Consider the following 23,291-nt stretch of genomic DNA (forward strand, 5'->3'; position numbering starts at 1 on the left):
CTCATACATCTGACTCACAGCATCTCCTGCCCCATAGAACTGGCCCACATCAGCCACAGCAGCTCCTGCCCCATAGATCTGACCCACATCAGACCCACAGCAGCTCCTGCCCCATAGATCTGACCCACATCTGCCACACAGTAGCCTTTGACCCATAGATCTGACCCACATCTGCCCCACAGCATCTCCTGCCCCATAGATCTGACCCACATCTGACCCACAGCAGCTCCTGCCCCATACATCTTACCCAGATCTGCCCCACAGCAGCTCCTACCCAAAGATCTGACCCACATCATCTCGACAGCATCTCCTGCCCCATAGATCTGACCCACATGTGCCCCACAGCAGCTCCTAACACATAGATCTGACCCACATGTGCCCCAGAGCTGCTCCTGCCCCATAAATCTGAACCACAGCAGCTCCTGTCTCATAGATCTTACCCACATCAGCCCCACAGCAGATTTTGCCCCATAGTTATGTCCCACATCTGCCCAACAGCAACTCCTGCCCCATAGATTTGACCCACATCAGCCACACAGCAGCTCCCGCCCCATAGATGTGACCCACATCTGCACCACAGCAGCTCCTCCCCATAGATCTAACACCCATCAGCCTCACAGCAGATCCTGCCCCATAGATATGCCCTACATCTGCCCCACATCAGCTCCTGCAACATAGATCTGACCCACATCTGCAACACAGCAGCTCCTGCTCCATAAATCTGACCAACATCAGGCCCACATTTGTTCCTGCCCCATAGATCTGACCCACAGCAGCCCCTGCCTCATAGATCTGACCCACAAGTGCCCCTCAGCAGCTCCAGCCCAATAGACCTGACCCACATCTGCCCCAAAGCATCTCCTGCCCCATAGATCTTTCCTACGTCAGCCCCACAGCACCTCCGGCCCAATAGATCTGACCCACATGTGCCCCACAGCAGCTCCTGCCCCATAGATCTGACCCACATCAACCATGTTGATAAACATGAAAACATACAACATGGGTTGTATCAACCATGTAATCCATGGTGTCCCTATGTGTCCCAATGTCACCCTATGGGTCCCAGTGTCTCCCTATGGGTCACTATGTGTCCCTATGTGTCCCAATGTCCCCCCTATGGGTGGCTATGTACCTCTATGGGTTCTCTATGGGGCTCTATGGGATGCCTATGGAGCTCTATGGGGCGTTCTGAGGTTTCTATGGGGTGTCTATGGAACGCTATGGTGTGTCTATTTGGTAAATTAGTTTCTATGGGTGGCTATGGGAGCTCTATGGGGCACAATGGGTTGCCTACGGGGCTCTATGGGATGTCTGTGGGGCTCTATGGCGCGGCTATATGTCCTTATGTGGTGTCTATGTGGCACTATGTTGTGCTATGGGGTGCTGTGAGGCACTATGGGGTGCTATGGGGCTCTATGGAGCAGTATAGGGTGTCTATGGGTCTCTATGGGGTGCAATGGGGTGCTGTGGGGCACAAGAGAGTGTCTATGAGGCTCCATGGGCTGCTATGGGGAACTGTGGAGTAGCTATGGGATGATTTGGGGTCTCTTTGTACCACTATGGGTCACTATGGGTCACTATGTGGTGTCTATGGGGCTCTATGGGGTGGCTATGCGGTGCTGTAGGGTGGCTATGGGGTGCTTTGGGGTATCCTTGGGTTCCTATGGGGCGCTATGGGTGACTATGGGGTGCTATGGTTTGCTATGGGGCTCTATGCGGAAGAATGGGGTCTCTATGGGGCGCTATGAGGTCCCTATGGGGCTCTATGGGGAGTCTATGGGGATCTATGGGTTGTCTGTGGGGCTCTATGGGGTCTGCATGGGGTCTGTATGGGGTTCAGTGGGTCTCAATGGGGTGTCTACAGGCACTATGGGGCGATATGGGGTGTCTATGTGGTTCAATTGGGCTCTATGGTGTGGCTGTAGGGCCTTATGCGGTGTCTATGGGGCACTGTGGGCTGCTATGGGGTGCTGTGGGGAACTATGGGGTGTCTATGGGGCTCTATGGAGCAGTATGCTGTGTCTATGGGTCCCTATGGGGTGCAATGGGGTGCTGTGGGGCACAATGGAGTGTCTATGAGGCTCCATGGGCTGCTATGGGGCACTGTGGAGTAGCTATGGGATGATTTGGTGTCTCTTTGTGCCCCTATGGGGCGCTATGGGTCACTATGTGGTGTCTATGGGGCTCTATGGGGTGGCTATACGGTGCTGTAGGGTGGCTATGGGGTGCTTTGGGGTATCCTTGGGTTCCTATTGGGTGCTATGGGTGGCTATGGGGTGCTATGGTTTGCTATGGGGCTCTATGCGGAAGAATGGGGTCTCTATGGGGCGCTATGAGGTCCCTATGGGGCTCTATGGGGAGTCTATGGGGTGTCTTTGGGGATCTATGGGTTGTCTGTGGGGCTCTATGGGGTCTGCATGGGGTCTGTATGGGGTTCAGTGGGTCTCTATGGGGCTCTATGGGGTGTCTACAGGCACTATGGGGCGATATGGGGTGTCTATGTGGTTCAATTGGGCTCTATGGTGTGGCTGTAGGGCCTTATGTGGTGTCTATGGGGCACTGTGGGCTGCTATGGGGTGCTGTGGGGAACTATGGGGTGTCTATGGGGCTCTATGGAGCAGTATGCTGTGTCTATGGGTCCCTATGGGGGGCAATGTGGTGCTGTGGGGCACAATGGAGTGTCTATGAGGCTCCATGGGCTGCTATGGGGCACTATGGAGTAGTTATGGGGTGCTATGGGGTCTCTTTGGGCCCCTATGGGTCACTATGTGGTGTCTATGGGGCTCTATGGGGTGGCTATGCGGTGCTGTAGGGTGGCTATGGGGTGCTTTGGGGTATCCTTGGGTTCCTATGGGGCGCTATGGGTGACTATGGGGTGCTATGGTTTGCTATGGGGCTCTATGCGGAAGAATGGGGTCTCTATGGGGCGCTATGAGGTCCCTATGGGGCTCTATGGGGAGTATATGGGGTGTCTTTGGGGATCTATGGGTTGTCTGTGGGGCTCTATGTGGTCTGCATGGGGTCTGTATGGGGTTCAGTGGGTCTCTATGGGGCTCTATGGGGTGTCTACAGGCACTATGGGGTGATATGGGGTGTCTATGTGGTTCAATTGGGCTCTATGGTGTGGCTGTAGGGCCTTATGTGGTGTCTATGGGGCACTGTGGGCTGCTATGGGGTGCTGTGGGGAACTATGGGGTGTCTATGGGGCTCTATGGAGCAGTATGCTGTGTCTATGGGTCCCTATGGGGTGCAATGGGGTGCTGTGGGGCACAATGGAGTGTCTATGAGGCTCCATGGGCTGCTATGGGGCACTATGGAGTAGCTATGGGGTGCTATGGGGTCTCTTTGGGCCCCTATGGGTCACTATGGGGCTCTATGGGGTATCTTTGTGTTCCTATGGGGCGCTATGGGTGACTATGGGGTCGCTATGGGTTTCTTTGAGGCACTATGGGTCTCAATGGGGTCTCTATGGGTCTCAATTTCTCCTTATGGCTCCCAATGACTGTCTATGGGTCTCTATGTGTCCCTATGGGTCCCAGTGTCTCTCTATGTGTCCCTATGGGTCCCAGTGTCTCTCTATGGGTCCCAATGTCTTCCTCTGGATCTCTATGGGTCCCTAGGGGTCCCAGCGTCTCTCTATGTCCCCCTGTCTAGGTGGTAACTATACAGATGGTAACAAAGATGGTAACAAATGTACAGAGGTTCTAAGCGAGAGAGAAACTCACCAGTGGTGATGCCTTCGCTGAGGAAGCTGGGGCGGTCTTCACTGCAGAGCGATGTCCAAGAGATGCTGCCTCACAGAATCACAGAATTCTCAAGGTTGGAAAAGGGCTGCCAGCTTTTGTAGGAGAATAGCATGGGAGACAGTTGTGAAGGCTTTGCTGAAGTCCAAGTAGAGCACATCAACAGCCTTTCTTTCTTTCCTTCATCCATCAGATGGGTCACAGGATCGTAGAAGGAGATCAGATTGGTCAAGCAGGAGCTGCCCTTCACGAACCCATGCTGGCTAGGTCTGATCTCCTGCTCATCCCACACCTGCCGCATCTGTCATCTCCCTCAAGACAATTCGTTCCATTCCCTTCCCTGGCACCGAGGTCAGGCTAACAGGCCTGGAGTTGCCCGGATCCTCCTGACAACCTTGCTTGGAAATGGGAGTCACGTTGGCAAGCCTCCAGTCTTCTGGGACCTCACCCGGTAACAGGGAGCTCGGAAAGATAATGGAAAGCGGCTCGAGTGAGGGTCAGCCCTTAAATGAGGTCTCAGAGGAGGTGGAGTCGAGCTCCAGCCCTCCCGGGAGCACAGCTCCATTACTCTCACCTGTGCTCCCGCAGCTGACCCCACACTTGCCTCAGCTGATTAATCAGAGGTTCAGGCTGTGATTACCAATCTCCCACACAGCCCCTGTGGGTCCCAATGTTTCCCTATGGGTCTCTAGCTGTCCCTATAGGTCTCTATGGGGTTATTATGCCTCTAAATGGGTCCCTATGTGTCTCTATGTCTCTCTATGGGGTCCCTATGTGTCCCAATGTCCCCCTATGGATCTCTATGTATCCATATGGGTCCCAGTGACTCCCTTCGGGTCACTAATGAGTCACTATGTGTCCCAACGTCTCCCCTGTGGGTTGCTATGTGCCTCTGTGGGGTCTCTTATGGGTATCTCTGGACCCAAATGTATTCCTATGGGTACCTATGGGTTTCAATGTGGTCCCTATGTGCCTCTATGGGGTCTCTTATGGGTCTCAGCAGTGTCCCTTTGTGTCTCTATGGGTCTCACTGTCCCCCACTGTAATCCATGGGATCCCTATGTGTCCCACTGCCCCCTATGGGTCACTATGTGTCCCTATGTGTCCCAATGTCCCCCCTATGGGTTGCTATGTGCCTCTATGGGGTCTCTATGGGGTCTCTATGGGGTCTCATGGATATCTCTGGGCCCAAATGTCTTCCTATGGGTATCTATGGGTTTCAATGCAGTCCCTATGTGCCTCTATGGGGTCTCTTATGGGTCTCAGCGAGGTCCCTATGTGTCTCTATGGGTCTCACTGTCCCCCACTGAAATCCATGGGGTCCCTATGTGTCCCAGTGTCCCCCTATTGGTCCCAGTGTCAGCCTATGGGTTACAATGTGTCCCTATGTGTCCCAATGTCCCTCCTATGTGTTGCTAAGTGTCTCCATGGGGTCTCTTATGAGTATCTCTGGGCCAAAATATCTACCTGTTGGTATCCATAATTTACATTACGTCCCTATGTGCCTCTATGGGGTCTCTTAAGGGTTACAGCGGAGTCCCTATTTGTCTCTATGGGTCTCACTGTCCCCCACTATGTTCCATGGGGTCCCTATATGTCCCAATATACCCCTATGGGTCCCAGTGTCTCCCTATGGGTCACTATGTGTTCCTAAGTGCCGAATGTCCCACCTATGTGTCCCAATGGCCCCCTTTGGGGTTTCTATGGGGACTCTTATTGGTATCTCTGGGCCCAAATGTCTTCCTATGGGTATCTATGGGTTTCAGTGAGGTCCCTATGTGCCTCTATGGGGTCTCTTATGGGTATCAGTGGAGCCCCTATGTGTCTCTACGGGTCTCACTGTTCCCCACTGTAATCCATGGGGTCCCTCTGTGTCCCAATGTCCACACTATGGGTTGCTATGTACCTCTATGGGGTCTCTATGTGGTCTCTTATGGGTATCTCTGAGCCCAAATGTCTTCCTATGGGTATCTATGGGTTTCAATGTGGTCCCTATGTGCCTCTATGGGTCTCACTGTCCCCCACCTTAATCCATGGGGTCTCTATGTGTCCCAATGTCCCCCTATGGGTAGCTATGTGCCTCTATGGGGTCTCTTATTTGTATCTATGGGCTTAAATGTCCTCCTATGGGTATCTACGGGTTTCAGTGTGGTCCCTATGTGCCTCTATGGGGTCTCTTATGGGTCTCAGCAGAGTCTCTATGTGTCTCTACGGGTATCACTGTCCCCCACTGTAATCCATGGTGTCCCTATGTGTCCCAATGTCACCCTATGGGTCCCAGTGTCTCCCTATGGGTCACTATGTGTCCCTATGTGTCCCAATGTCCCCCCTATGGGTTGCTATGTGCCTCTATGGGTTCTCTATGGTGCTCTATGGGGTGCCTATGGAGCTCTATGGGGTTCTATGGGGCGTTCTGAGGTTTCTATGGGGTGTCTATGGAACGCTATGGTGTGTCTATGTGGCAAAATGAGTTTCTATGGGTGTCTATGGGAGCTCTATGGGGCACAATGGGTTGCCTACGGGGCTCTATGGGATGTCTATGGGGCTCTATGGCGTGGCTATATGTCCTTATGTGGTGTCTATGTGGCACTATGTTGTGCTATGGGGTGCTGTGAGGCACTATGGGGAGCTATGGGGCTCTATGGAGCAGTATAGGGTGTCTATGGGTCTCTATGGGGTGCAATGGGGCGCTGTGGGGCACAAGGGAGTGTCTATGAGGCTCCATGGGCTGCTATGGGGCACTGTGGAGTAGCTATGGGATGATTTGGGGTCTCTTTGTGCCCCTATGGGGCGCTATGGGTCACTATGTGGTGTCTATGGGGCTCTATGGGGTGGCTATGCGGTGCTGTAGGGTGGCTATGGGGTGCTTTGGGGTATCCTTGGGTTCCTATGGGGCGCTATGAGTGACTATGGGGTGCTATGGTTTGCTATGGGGCTCTATGCGGAAGAATGGGGTTTCTATGGGGCGCTATGGGGTCCCTATGGGGCTCTATGGGGAGTCTATGGGGTGTCTTTGGGGATCTATGGGTTGTCTGTGGGGCTCTATGGGGTCTGCATGGGGTCTGTATGGGGTTCAGTGGGTCTCTATGGGGCTCTATTGGGTGTCTACAGGCACTATGGGGTGATATGGGGTGTCTATGTGGTTCAATTGGGCTCTATGGTGTGGCTGTAGGGCCTTATGTGGTGTCTATGGGGCACTGTGGGCTGCTATGGGGTGCTGTGGGGAACTATGGGGTGTCTATGGGGCTCTATGGAGCAGTATGCTGTGTCTATGGGTCCCTATGGGGTGCAATGGGGTGCTGTGGGGCACAATGGAGTGTCTATGAGGCTCCATGGGCTGCTATGGGGCACTATGGAGTAGCTATGGGGTGCTATGGGGTCTCTTTGGGCCCCTATGGGGCTCTATGGGGTATCTTTGTGTTCCTATGGGGCGCTATGGGTGACTATGGGGTCGCTATGGGTTTCTTTGAGGCACTATGGGTCTCAATGGGGTCTCTATGGGTCTCAATTTATCCTTATGGCTCCCAATGACTGTCTATGGGTCTCTATGTGTCCCTATGGGTCCCAGTGTCTCTCTATGGGTCCCAATGTCTTCCTCTGGATCTCTATGGGTCCCTAGGGGTCCCAGTGTCTCTCTATGTCCCCCTGTCTAGGTGGTAACTATACAGATGGTAACAAAGATGGTAACAAATGTACAGAGGTTCTAAGCGAGAGAGAAACTCACCAGTGGTGATGCCTTCGCTGAGGAAGCTGGGGCGGTCTTCACTGCAGAGCGATGTCCAAGAGATGCTGCCTCACAGAATCACAGAATTCTCAAGGTTGGAAAAGGGCTGCCAGCTTTTGTAGGAGAATAGCATGGGAGACAGTTGTGAAGGCTTTGCTGAAGTCCAAGTAGAGCACATCAACAGCCTTTCTTTCTTTCCTTCATCCATCAGATGGGTCACAGGATCGTAGAAGGAGATCAGATTGGTCAAGCAGGAGCTGCCCTTCACGAACCCATGCTGGCTAGGTCTGATCTCCTGCTCATCCCACACCTGCCGCATCTGTCATCTCCCTCAAGACAATTCGTTCCATTCCCTTCCCTGGCACCGAGGTCAGGCTAACAGGCCTGGAGTTGCCCGGATCCTCCTGACAACCTTGCTTGGAAATGGGAGTCACGTTGGCAAGCCTCCAGTCTTCTGGGACCTCACCCGGTAACAGGGAGCTCGGAAAGATAATGGAAAGCGGCTCGAGTGAGGGTCAGCCCTTAAATGAGGTCTCAGAGGAGGTGGAGTCGAGCTCCAGCCCTCCCGGGAGCACAGCTCCATTACTCTCACCTGTGCTCCCGCAGCTGACCCCACACTTGCCTCAGCTGATTAATCAGAGGTTCAGGCTGTGATTACCAATCTCCCACACAGCCCCTGTGGGTCCCAATGTTTCCCTATGGATCTCTGTGTGTCCCTATAGGACTCTATGGGGTTATTATGCCTCTAAATGGGTCCCTATATGTCTCTATGTCTCTCTATGGGGTCCCTATGTGTCCCAATGTCCCCACTATGGTTTGCTATGTGCCTCAATGGGCTCTCTTATGGATAGCTCTGGGCCCAAATGTCTCCCTGTGGGTATCTATGGGTTACATTAGGTCCCTATGTGCCTCTATGGGGTCTCTTATGGGTCTCAGCGGGTTCCCTATGTGTCTCTATGGGTCTCACTGTCCCCCACTGTAATCCATGGGGTCCTTATGTGTCCCATTGTCCCCCTATGGGATCCAGTGTCTCCTCATGGGTCACGGTGTGTCCCTATGTGTCCCTATGTCCCCCCTATGGGTTGCTATGTTCCTCTATGGGGTCTCTTATGGGTCTCAGCAGGGTCCCTATGTGTCTCGATGGATCTGACTGTCCCCCACTTTAATCCATGGGGTCACTATGTGTCCCAATGTCCCCCTATGGGTCCCAGTGTCTCCCTATGTGTACCTATGTGTCCCAATGTCCCCCTATGGGTCACTATGTGTCCCAATGTCCCCCCTGTGGGTTGCTATGTGCTTGTATGTGGTTTCTTATGGTTATCTCTGGGCCCAAATATCTTCCTATAGCTATCTATGGGTTTCAATGTGGTCCCTATGTGCCTCTATGGGGTCTCTTATGGGTCTCAGCGGGGTTTCTATGTGTCTCTATGGGTCTGGCTGTCCCCCACTGTAGTCCAAGGGGTCCCTATGTGTCCCAATGTCCCCATATGGGTCCCAGTGTCTCCCTATGGGTCAGAATGTTTCCCTACGTGTCCCAGTGTCCCCCCTATGGGTTGCTATGTGCCTCTATGGGGTCTCTGTGGGGTCTCTTATGGATATCTCTGGGCCCAAATGTCTTCCTACAAGTATCTATGAGTTTCAATGTGGTCCCTAGGTGCCTCTATGGGGTCTCTTATGGGTCTCAGCGGGGTCCTTTTGTATCTCTATGGGTCTCACTGTCCCCCACTGTAATTCATTGGGTCCCTATGTGTCCCAATGTCCCCCTATGGGTCCCAGTGTCTTCCTACGGGTCACAATGTGTACCTATGTGTCCCAATGTCCCCCCTATGGGTTGCTATGTGCCCCTATGGGGTCTCTATGGGGTCTCTTATGGTTATCTCTGGGCCCAAATGTCTTCCTTTGGGTATCTATAAGTTTCAAAGTCGTCCTATGTGTCCCTATGGGTCTTAATGGCTCCTAATGTGTCCCTATGAGTCTATATGTGGTCTCACTGTCCCAGTGGGTCTCTATGTGTTCCTATGTGTCTATATGGAGTCTCTATCTGGTTTCTATGGGTCTTGGTGTCCCTCTATGTGTCACTTTGTGCCTCTATGGGGTCTCCATGGGTTTCTATGGGGTCTCTATGTCTCTCTTTGGGTCCCTATTGGTCCCAATAGGTCCCTATGAGTCTCTATGATGTCTCCCTTTGTCCCCATATGGGTCCCAGTGTGACCCACATGTGCATACAGCAGCTCCTGCCCCATAGACCTGACCCACATGTTCCCCACAGCAGCTCCTGCCCCATAGATCTGACCCACAGCATCTCCTGCCACATAGATCTGACCCAAATCAGCCCCACAGCATCTCCTGCCCCATAGATCTGACCCACATGTGCCCCACAGCAGCTCCAAACTCATAGATCTGACTCACATCAGTCCAACAGCAGATTTTGCACCATAGATATGTCCCTCATATTCCCCACAGCAGCTCCTGCCCCATAGGTCTGACCCACATGTGCCCCACAGCAGCTCCTGCCATATAGATCTAACCACCATCAGCCCCAAAGCAGCTCCTGCCCCATAGATCTTACCCAAGTCAGCCCCACAGCAGCTCCTGCCTTATAGATCTAACCCCCATCAGCCCCACAACAGCTTCTACCCCATAGATCTGACCCACATGTGCTCCACTGCAGCTCCAGTCCCGTAGATCTGAACCACAGCAGCCCATGCCCCATAGATCTGACACTCATCAGCAACACAGCAGCTCCTGACCCATACATCTGACCCAAATTTGCCCCACACCATCTCCTGCCCCATAGATCTAACTCACATGTGCCCCGCAGCAGCTCCTGCCCATAGATCTGACCCACATCTGCCCCACAGCAGCTCCTGCCCCATAGACCCTACTAACATGTGCAGCACAGCAGCTCCTGCCCATAGATCTGACCCACATCTGCCCCACAGCAGCTCCTGCCCCATAGATCTGACCCACATCTGCTCCACAGCATCTCCTGCCCCATAGATCTGACCCCCATCTGCCCCACAGCAGCTCCTGCCTCATACATCTGACTCACAGCATCTCCTGCCCCATAGAACTGGCCCACATCAGCCACAGCAGCTCCTGACTTATAGATCTGACCCACATCTGACCCACAGCAGGTCCTGCCCCATAGATCTGACCCACATCTGAAACACAGCAGCCTTTGCCCCATAGATCTGACCCACATCTGCCCCACAGCATCTCCTGCCCCATAGATCTGACCCACATGTGCCCCACAGCAGCTCCTAACACATAGATCTGACCCACATGTGCCCCAGAGCTGCTCCTGCCCCATAGATCTGAACCACAGCAGCTCCTGTCTCATAGATCTTACCCACATCAGCCCCACAGCAGATTTTGCCCCATAGATATGTGCCACGTCTGCCCCACAGCAGCTCCTGCCCCATAGATCTGACCCACATGTGCCCCACAGCAGATTTTGCCCCATAGATATGTGCCACGTCTGCCCCACAGCAGCTCCTGCGACATAGATCTGACCAACATATACCCCAGAGCAGCTCTGCCCCATTGATTTGACCCACATCAGCCCCACAGGAGATCCTGCCCCATAGATCAGACCCACATCAGCCCCACAGCAGATTTTGCCCCATAGATATGTGCCACGTCTGCCCCACAGCAGCTCCTGCGACATAGATCTTACCCAGATCTGCTCCACAGCATCTGCTGCCCCAAAGATCTGACCAACATCAGCCCCACAGCAGCTCCTGCCCCATAGATCTGACCCAAATCTGCCCCACAGAAGCTCCTGCCCCATAGACCCTACCAACATGTGCAGCACAGCAGCTCCTGCCCATAGATCTGACCCACATCTGCCCCACAGCAGCTCCTGCCCCATAGATCTGACCCCCATCTGCCCCACAGCAGCTCCTGCCTCATACATCTGACTCACAGCATCTCCTGCCCCTTAGAACTGGCCCACATCAGCCACAGCAGCTCCTGACCTATAGATCTGACCCACATCTGACCCACAGCAGCTCCTGCCCCATAGATCTGACCCACATCTGCCACACAGCAGCCTTTGCCCCATAGATCTGACCCACATCTGCCCCACAGCATCTCCTGCCCCATAGATCTGACCCACATGTGCCCCACAGCAGCTCCAAACTCATAGATCTGACTCACATCAGTCCAACAGCAGATTTTGCACCATAGATATGTCCCTCATATTCCCCACAGCAGCTCCTGCCCCATAGGTCTGACCCACATGTGCCCCACAGCAGCTCCTGCCATATAGATCTAACCACCATCAGCCCCAAAGCAGCTCCTGCCCCATAGATCTTACCCAAGTCAGCCCCACAGCAGCTCCTGCCTTATAGATCTAACCCCCATCAGCCCCACAACAGCTTCTACCCCATAGATCTGACCCACATGTGCTCCACTGCAGCTCCAGTCCCGTAGATCTGAACCACAGCAGCCCATGCCCCATAGATCTGACACTCATCAGCAACACAGCAGCTCCTGACCCATACATCTGACCCAAATTTGCCCCACACCATCTCCTGCCCCATAGATCTAACTCACATGTGCCCCGCAGCAGCTCCTGCCCATAGATCTGACCCACATCTGCCCCACAGCAGCTCCTGCCCCATAGACCCTACTAACATGTGCAGCACAGCAGCTCCTGCCCATAGATCTGACCCACATCTGCCCCACAGCAGCTCCTGCCCCATAGATCTGACCCACATCTGCTCCACAGCATCTCCTGCCCCATAGATCTGACCCCCATCTGCCCCACAGCAGCTCCTGCCTCATACATCTGACTCACAGCATCTCCTGCCCCATAGAACTGGCCCACATCAGCCACAGCAGCTCCTGACTTATAGATCTGACCCACATCTGACCCACAGCAGGTCCTGCCCCATAGATCTGACCCACATCTGAAACACAGCAGCCTTTGCCCCATAGATCTGACCCACATCTGCCCCACAGCATCTCCTGCCCCATAGATCTGACCCACATGTGCCCCACAGCAGCTCCTAACACATAGATCTGACCCACATGTGCCCCAGAGCTGCTCCTGCCCCATAGATCTGAACCACAGCAGCTCCTGTCTCATAGATCTTACCCACATCAGCCCCACAGCAGATTTTGCCCCATAGATATGTGCCACGTCTGCCCCACAGCAGCTCCTGCCCCATAGATCTGACCCACATGTGCCCCACAGCAGATTTTGCCCCATAGATATGTGCCACGTCTGCCCCACAGCAGCTCCTGCGACATAGATCTTACCCAGATCTGCTCCACAGCATCTGCTGCCCCAAAGATCTGACCAACATCAGCCCCACAGCAGCTCCTGCCCCATAGATCTGACCCACATCTGCCCCACAGCAGCTCCTGCCCCATAGACCCTACCAACATGTGCAGCACAGCAGCTCCTGCCCATAGATCTGACCCACATCTGCCCCACAGCAGCTCCTGCCCCATAGATCTGACCCCCATCTGCCCCACAGCAGCTCCTGCCTCATACATCTGACTCACAGCATCTCCTGCCCCTTAGAACTGGCCCACATCAGCCACAGCAGCTCCTGACCTATAGATCTGACCCACATCTGACCCACAGCAGCTCCTGCCCCATAGATCTGACCCACATCTGCCACACAGCAGCCTTTGCCCCATAGATCTGACCCACATCTGCCCCACAGCATCTCCTGCCCCATAGATCTGACCCACATCTGCCCCACAGCATCTCCTGCCCCATAGATCTGACCCACATGTGCCCCAGAGCTGCTCCTGCCCAATAGATCTGAACCACAGCAGCTCCTGTCTCATAGATCTTACCCACATCAGCCCCACAGCAGATTTTGCCCCATAGTTATGTCCCACATCTGACCAACAGCAACTCCTGCCCCATAGATCTGACCCACATGTGCCCACAGCAGCTCCTGCCCCATAGACCTGACCCACATGTTCCCCACAGCAGCTCCTGCACCATAGATCTGACCCACAGCATCTCCTGCCACATAGATCTGACCCAAATCAGCCCCACAGCATCTCCTGCCCCATAGATCTGACCCACATGTGCCCCACAGCAGCTCCAAACTCATAGATCTGACTCACATCAGTCCAACAGCAGATTTTGCACCATAGATATGTCCCTCATATTCCCCACAGCAACTCCTGCCCCATAGATCTGACCTACATCATCCCCTCTGCAGCTCCTGCCCCATAGGTCTGACCCACATGTGCCCCACAGCAGCTCCTGCCATATAGATCTAACCACCATCAGCCCCAAAGCAGCTCCTGCCCCATAGATCTGACCCAAGTCAGCCCCACAGCAGCTCCTGCCTTATAGATCTAACCACCATCAGCCCCACAACAGCTTCTACCCCATAGATCTGACCCACATGTGCTCCACTGCAGCTCCAGTCCCGTAGATCTGAACCACAGCAGCCCATGCCCCATAGATCTGACCCTCATCAGCAACACAGCAGCTCCTGACCCATACATCTGACCCAAATCTGCCCCACACCATCTCCTGCCCCATAGATCTAACTCACATGTGCCCCCAGCAGCTCCTGCCCATAGATCTGACCTACATGTGCCCCAGAGCAGCTCTGCCCCATTGATTTGACCCACATCAGCCCCACAGCAGATCCTGCCCCATAGATCTGACCCACATCAGCCCCACAGCAGATTTTGCCCCATAGATATGTGCCACGTCTGCCCCACAGCAGCTCCTGCGACATAGATCTTACCCAGATCTGCTCCACAGCAGCTGCTGCCCCAAAGATCTGACCAACATCAGCCCCACAGCAGCTCCTGCCCCATAGATCTGACCCACATCTGCCCCACAGCAGCTCCTGCCCCATAGACCCTACCAACATGTGCAGCACAGCAGCTCCTGCCCATAGATCTGACCCACATCTGCCCCACAGCAGCTCCTGCCCCATAGATCTGACCCACATCTGCTCCACAGCATCTCCTGCCCCATAGATCTGACCCCCATCTGCCCCACAGCAGCTCCTGCCTCATACATCTGAATCACAGCATCTCCTGCCCCATAGAACTGGCCCACATCTGCCACAGCAACTCCTGCCCCATAGATCTGACCCACATGTGCCCACAGCAGCTCCTGCCCCATAGACCTGACCCACATGTTCCCCACAGCAGCTCCTGCCCCATAGATCTGACCCACATCTGCCACACAGCAGCCTTTGCCCCATAGATCTGACCCACATGTGCCCCACAGCAGCTCCTAACACATAGATCTGACCCACATGTGCCACAGAGCTGCTCCTGCCCCATAGATCTAAACCAGAGCAGCTCCTGTCTCATAGATCTTACCCACATCAGCCCCACAGCAGATTTTGCCCCATAGTTATGCCCCACATCTGCCCAACAGCAACTCCTGCCCCATAGATCTGACCCACATGTGCCCACAGCAGCTCCTGCCCCATAGACCTGACCCACATGTTCCCCACAGCAGCTCCTGCCCCATAGATCTGACCCACAGCATCTCCTGCCACATAGATCTGACCCAAATCAGCCCCACAGCATCTCCTGCCCCGTAGATCTGACCCACATGTGCCCCACAGCAGCTCCAAACTCATAGATCTGACTCACATCAGTCCAACAGCAGATTTAGCTCCATAGATATGTCCCTCATATTCCCCACAGCAACTCCTGCCCCATAGATCTGACCTACATCATCCCCTCTGCAGCTCCTGCCCCATAGGTCTGACCCACATGTGCCCCACAGCAGCTCCTGCCATATAGATCTAACCACCATCAGCCCCAAAGCAGCTCCTGCCCCATAGATCTGACCCATGTCAGCCCCACAGCAGCTCCTGCCTTATAGATCTAACCACCATCAGCCCCACAACAGCTTCTACCCCATAGATCTGACCCACATGTGCTCCACTGCAGCTCCAGTCCCGTAGATCTGAACCACAGCAGCCCATGCCCCATAGATCTGACCCTCATCAGCAACACAGCAGCTCCTGACCCATACATCTGACCCAAATCTGCCCCACACCATCTCCTGCCCCATAGATCTAACTCACATGTGCCCCGCAGCAGCTCCTGCCCATAGATCTGACCCACAGCAGCTCCTGCCCTATAGATCTGATTCAATTCTGCCCCACAGCAGCTCCTGCTCCATAGATCTGACCCACATGTGCCCCAGAGCAGCTCTGCCCCATTGATTTGACCCACATCAGCCCCACAGGAGATCCTGCCCCATAGATCTGACCCACATCAGCCCCACAGCAGATTTTGCCCCATAGATATGTGCCACGTCTGCCCCACAGCAGCTCCTGCGACATAGATCTTACCCAGATCTGCTCCACAGCAGCTGCTGCCCCAAAGATCTGACCAACATCAGCCCCAAAGCAGCTCCTGCCCCATAGATCTGACCCACATCTGCCCCACAGCAGCTCCTGTCCCATAGACCCTACCAACATGTGCAGCACAGCAGCTCCTGCCCATAGATCTGACCCACATCTGCCCCACAGCAGCTCCTGCCCCATAGATCTGACCCACATCTGCTCCACAGCATCTCCTGCCCCATAGATCTGACCCCCATCTGCCCCACAGCAGCTCCTGCCTCATACATCTGACTCACAGCATCTCCTGCCCCATAGAACTGGCCCACATCAGCCACAGCAGCTCCTGACCTATAGATCTGACCCACATCTGACCCACAGCAGCTCCTGACCCATAGATCTGACCCACATCTGCCACACAGCAGGCTTTGCCCCATAAATCTGACCCACTTCATCTCGACAGCAGCTCCTGCCCCATAGATCTGACCCACATCTGCCCCACAGCAGCTCCTGCCCCATAGATCTGACCCACATGTGCCCCACAGCAGCTCCTGCCCCATAGATCTGATCCACATCTGACCCACAGCAGCTCCTGCCCCATACATCTTACCCAGATCTGCCCCACAGCAGCTCCTACCCAAAGATCTGACCCACATCATCTCGACTGCAGCTCCTGCCCCATAGATCTGGCCCACATGTGCCCCAAAGCAGCTCCTAACACATAGATCTGACCCACATGTGCCCCATCGCTGCTCCTGCCCCATAGATCTGAACCACAGCAGCTCCTGTCTCATAGATCTTACCAACATCAGCCCCACAGCAGATTTTGCCCCATAGTTATGTCCCACATCTGCCCAACAGCAACTCCTGCCCCGTAGGTCTGACCCACATGTGCCCCACAGAAGCTCCTGCCATATAGATCTAACCACCATCAGCCCCAAAGCAGCTCCTGCCCCATAGATTTGACCCACATCAGCCACACAGCAGCTCCCGCCCCATAGATGTGACCCACATCTGCACCACAGCAGCTCCTCCCCATAGATCTAACACCCATCAGCCTCACAGCAGCTCCTGCCCCATAGATATGCCCTACATCTGCCCCACATCAGCTCCTGCAACATAGATCTGACCCACATCTGCAACACAGCAGCTCCTGCTCCATAAATCTGACCAACATCAGGCCCACATTTGTTCCTGCCCCATAGATCTGACCCACAGCAGCCCCTGCCTCATAGATCTGACCCACAAGTGCCCCACAGCAGCTCCAGCCCAATAGACCTGACCCACATCTGCCCCAAAGCATCTCCTGCCCCATAGATCTTTCCTACATCAGCCCCACAGCACCACCGGCCCAATATATCTGACCCACATGTGCCCCACAGCAGCTCCTGCCCCATAGATCTGACCCACATCAACCCCACAGAAGCTCCTGCCCCATAGATCTTAACCACATCTGCACCACAGCAGCTCCTGCCCCATAGATCTTACCCCCATCAGACCCACAGCAGCTCCTGCCCGAAGGATCTGACACACATCATATGCAAAACTGCTGCTGCCCAATAGATCTGATCCACAGCAGCTACTGCCCCATATATCTGACCCACAAATGCCCCACAGAAGCTCCTGCCCCATAAATCCGACCACATCTGCCCCACAGCAGCTCCTGCCCCATAGATCAGACCCAAATCTGCCCCACTGCTGCTCCTGCCGCAAAGATCTGACCCACATCTGCGCCACAACAGCTCCTGCCCCATAGATCTGACCCACATCAGACCCACAGCAGCTCCTACCCCATAGATCTGACCCACATCAGCCCCACAGCAGATTTTGCCCCATAGATATGTGCCACGTCTGCCCCACAGCAGCTCCTGCGACATAGATCTTACCCAGATCTGCTCCACAGCAGCTGCTGCCCCAAAGATCTGACCAACATCAGCCCCACAGCAGCTCCTGCCCCATAGATCTGACCCACATCTGCCCCACAGCAGCTCCTGCCCCATAGACCCTACCAAGATGTGCAGCACAGCAGCTCCTGCCCATAGATCTAATCCACAATTGCCCCACAGCAGCTCCTGCCCCATAGATCTGACCCACATCTGCCCCACAGCATCTCCTGCCCCATAGATCTGAACCACAGCAGCTCCTGTCTCAAAGATCTGACCCACATCAGCCCCACAGCAGATTTTGCCCGATAGTTATGTCCCACATCTGCCCAACAGCAGCTCCTGCCCCATAGATTTGACCCACATCAGCCACACAGCATCTCCTGCCCCATAGATGTGTCCCACATCTACACCACAGCATCTCCTCCCCATAGATATGCCCTACATCTGCCCCACATCAGCTCCTGCAACATAGATCTGACCCACATCTGCGCCACAACAGCTCCTGCCCCATAGATCTGACCCACATCAGACCCACAGCAGATCCTCCCCAAAGATCTGACCCACATCAGACCCAGAGCATTTCCTGCCACATAGATCTGACCCACATTTTCCCCAAAGCAGCACCTAAACCATAGATCTGACCCACATGTGCCTCACAGCTGCTCCTGCCCCATAGATCTGAACCACAGCAGTTCCTGCCGCATAGATCAGACCCAAATCTTCCCTACATCAGCTCCTGCCCATAGATCTGACCCACATCTGCCCCACAGCAGCTCCTGCCCCATAGATCTGACCCACATCTGCTCCACAGCATCTCCTGCCCCATAGATCTGACCCCCATCTGCCCCACAGCAGCTCCTGCCTCATACATCTGACTCACAGCATCTTCTGCCCCATAGAACTGGCCCACATCAGCCACAGCAGCTCCTGACCTATAGATCTGACCCACATCTGACCCAAAGCATCTCCTGCCCCATAGATCTGACCAACATCTGCCCCACAGCAGATTTTGCCCCATAGATATGTGCCACGTCTGCCCCACAGCAGCTCCTGCGACATAGATCTTACCCAGATGTGCTCCACAATAGCTGCTGCCCCAAAGATCTGACCAACATCAGCCCCACAGCAGCTCCTGCCCAATAGACCCTACCAACATGTGCAGCACAGCAGCTCCTGCCCGTAGATCTGACCCACATCTGACCCACAGCAGCTCCTGCGCCATAGATCTGACCCACATCTGCCACACAGCAGCCTTTGCCCCATAGATCTGACCCACATCTGCCCCACAGCATCTCCTGCCCCATAGATCTGACCCACATGTGCCCCACAGCAGCTCCTAACACATAGATCTGACCCACATGTTCCCCAGAGCTGCTCCTGCCCCATAGATCTGACCCACATCTGCTCCACAGCAGCTCCTGCCCCATAGATCTGACCCCCATCTGCCCCACAGCAGCTCCTGCCTCATACATCTGACTCACAGCATCTCCTGCCCCATAGAACTGGCCCACATCAGCCACAGCAGCTCCTGACCTATAGATCTGACCCACATCTGCCCCACAGCAGCTCCTGCCCAATAGACCCTACCAACATGTGCAGCACAGCAGCTCCTGCCCATAGATCTAACCCACATCTGCCCCACAGCATCTCCTGCCCCACAGATCTGACCCCCATCTGCCCCACAGCAGCTCCTGCCTCATACATCTGACTCACAGCATCTCCTGTTCCATAGAACTGGCCCACAAAAGTCACAGCAGCTCCTGACCTATAGATCTGACCCACATCTGACCCACAGCAGCTCCTGCCCCATAGATCTGACCCACATCTGCCACACAGCAGCCTTCGCCCCATAGATCTGACACACATGTGCCCCACAGCATCTCCTGCCCCATAGATCTGACCCACATCTGCCACACAGCAGCCTTTACCCCATAGATCTGACCCACATCTGATCCACAGCATCTCCTGCCCCATAGATCTGACCCACATCTGCCCCACAGCAGCTCCTGCCCCATATATCTGACCCACATCTGACCCACAGCAGCTCCTGCCCCATAGATCTGACCCCCATCTGCCCCACAGCAGCTCCTGCCTCATACATCTGACTCACAGCATCTCCTGCCCCATAGAACTGGCCCACATCAGGCACAGCAGCTCCTGCCCCATAGATCTGACCCACATCTGACCCACAGCAGCTCCTGCCCCATAGATCTGACCCACATCTGCCACACAGCAGCCTTTGCCCCGTAGATCTGACCCACATCTGCCCCACAGCATCTCCTGCCCCATAGATATGCCCTTCATCTGCCCCACAGCAGCTCCTGCCACATAGATCTGACCCACATCAGCCCCACAGCAGCTCCTGCCCCATAGATCTGACCCACATCAGCCCCACAGCACCTCCTGCCCAATAGACCCTACCAACATGTGCAGCACAGCAGATCCTGCCCATAGATCTAAACCTCATCTGCCCCACAGCAGCTCCTGCCCCAAAGATCTGACCCCCATCTGCCCCACAGCAGCTCCTGCCTCATACATCTGACTCACAGCATCTCCTGCCCCATAGAACTGGCCCACATCAGCCACAGCAGCTCCTGACCTATAGATCTGACCCACATCAGCCCCACAGCAGATTTTGCCCCATAGATATGTGCCACGTCTGCCCCACAGCAGCTCCTGCGACATAGATCTTACCCAGATCTGCCCCACAGCAGCTCCTGCCCCATAGACCCTACCAACATGTGCAGCACAGCATCTCCTGCCCCATAGAACTGGCCCACATCTGCCACAGCAGCTCCTGACCTATAAATCTGACCCACATCTGACCCACAGCATCTCCTGCCCCATAGATCTGACCCCCATCTGCCCCACAGCAGCTCCTGCCTCATACATCTGACTCACAGCATCTCCTGCCCCATAGAACTGGCCCACATCAGCCACAGCAGCTCCTGACCTATAGATCTGACCCACATCTGACCCACAGCATCTCCTGCCCCATAGATCTGACCCACATCTGCCCCACAGCAGCTCCTGCCCCATAGTTCTGACCCACATCCGACCCACAGCAGCTCCTACCCCATACATCATACCCAGATCTGCCCCACAGCAGCTCCAACCCAAAGATCTGACCCACATCATCTCGACAGCAGCTCCTGCCCCATAGTTCTGACCCACATGTGCCCCACAGCAGCTCCTAACACATAGATCTGACCCACATGTGCCCCAGAGCTGCTCCTGCGCCATAGATCTGAACCACAGCAGCTCCTGTCTCATAGATCTAACCCACATCTGCCCCACAGCAGCTCCTGCCCCATAGATCTGACCCACATCTGCTCCACAGCATCTCCTGCCCCATAGATCTGACCCCCATCTGCCCCACAGCAGCTCCTGCCTCATACATCGGACTCACAGCATCTCCTGCCCCATAGAACTGGCCCACATCAGCCACAGCAGCTCCTGACCTATAGATCTGACCCACATCTGACCCACAGCATCTCCTGCCCCATAGATCTGACCCACATCTGCCCCACAGCAGATTTTGCCCCATAGATATGTGCCACGTCTGCCCCACAGCAGCACCTGCGACATAGATCTTACCCAGATCTGCTCCACAGCAGCTGCTGCCCCAAAGATCTGACCAACATCAGCCCCACAGCAGCTCCTGTCCAATAGACCCTACCAACATGTGCAGCACAGCAGCTCCTGCCCGTAGATCTGACCCACATCTGCCCCACAGCATCTCCTGCCCCAAAGATCTGACTCCCATCTGCCCCACAGCATCTCCTGCCTCATACATCTGACTCACAGCATCTCCTGCCCCATAGAACTGGCCCACATCAGCCACAGCAGCTCCTGCCCCATAGATCTGACCCACATCTGACCCACAGCAGCTCCTGCGCCATAGATCTGACCCACATCTGCCACACAGCAGCCTTTGCCCCATAGATCTGACCCACATCTGCCCCACAGCATCTCCTGCCCCATAGATCTGACCCACATGTGCCCCACAGCAGCTCCTAACACATAGATCTGACCCACATGTTCCCCAGAGCTGCTCCTGCCCCATAGATCTGACCCCCATCTGCCCCACAGCAGCTCCTGCCTCATACATCTGACTCACAGCATCTCCTGCCCCATAGAACTGGCCAACATCAGCCACAGCAGCTCCTGACCTATAGATCTGACCCACATCAGCCCCACAGCAGATTTTGCCCCATAGATATGTGCCACGTCTGCCCCACAGCAGCTCCTGCGACATAGATCTTACCCAGATCTGCTCCACAGCAGCTGCTGCCCCAAAGATCGGACCAACATCAGCCCCACAGCAGCTCCTGCCCCATAGATCTGACACACATCTGCCCCACAGCAGCTCCTGCCCGTAGATCTGACCCACATCTGCCCCACAGCATCTCCTGCCCCAAAGATCTGACTCCCATCTGCCCCACAGCATCTCCTGCCCCACAGATCTGACCCCCATCTGCCCCACAGCAGCTCCTGCCTCATACATCTGACTCACAGCATCTCCTGTTCCATAGAACTGGCCCACAAAAGTCACAGCAGCTCCTGACCTATAGATCTGACCCACATCTGACCCACAGCAGCTCCTGCCCCATAGATCTGACCCACATCTGCCACACAGCAGCCTTCGCCCCATAGATCTGACACACATGTGCCCCACAGCAGCTCCTGCCTCATAGATCTGACCCACATCTGCCCCACAGCAGCTCCTGCCCCATAGATCTGACCCACATCTGCCACACAGCAGCTCCTGCCCCATAGATCTGACCCACATCTGACCCACAGCAGCTCCTGCCCCATACATCTTACTCAGATCTGCCCCACAGCAGCTCCTACCAAAAGATCTGACCCACATCATCTCGACAGCAGCTCCTGCACCATAGATCTGGCCCACATGTGCCCCACAGCAGCTCCTAACACATAGATCTGACCCACATGTGCCCCAGAGCTGCTCCTGCCCCATAGATCTGAACCACAGCAGCTCCTGTCTCATAGATCTTACCCACATCAGCCCCACAGCAGATTTTGCCCCATAGTTATGTCCCACATCTGCCCAACAGCAACTCCTGCCCCATAGGTCTGACCCACATGTGCCCCACAGAAGCTCCTGCCATATAGATCTAACCACCATCAGCCCCAAAGCAGCTCCTGCCCCATAGATTTGACCCACATCAGCCACACAGCAGCTCCCGCCCCATAGATGTGACCCACATCTGCACCACAGCAGCTCCTCCCCATAGATCTAACACCCATCAGCCTCACAGCAGCTCCGGCCCCATAGATATGCCCTACATCTGCCCCACATCAGCTCCTGCAACATAGATCTGACCCACATCTGCAACACAGCAGCTCCTGCTCCATAAATCTGACCAACATCAGGCCCACATTTGTTCCTGCCCCATAGATCTGACCTACAGCAGCCCCTGCCTCATAGATCTGACCCACAAGTGCCCCACAGCAGCTCCAGCCCAATAGACCTGACCCACATCTGCCCCAAAGCATCTCCTGCCCCATAGATCTTTCCTACATCAGCCCCACAGCACCTCCGGCCCAATAGATCTGACCCACATGTGCCCCACAGCAGCTCCTGCCCCATAGATCTGACCCACATCAACCC

The sequence above is a fragment of the Coturnix japonica genome, unplaced genomic scaffold, assembly GCF_054131305.1.
Source record: "Coturnix japonica strain WE unplaced genomic scaffold, WE-NBRP24 Scf042, whole genome shotgun sequence".
Classification (NCBI taxonomy): domain Eukaryota; kingdom Metazoa; phylum Chordata; class Aves; order Galliformes; family Phasianidae; genus Coturnix; species Coturnix japonica.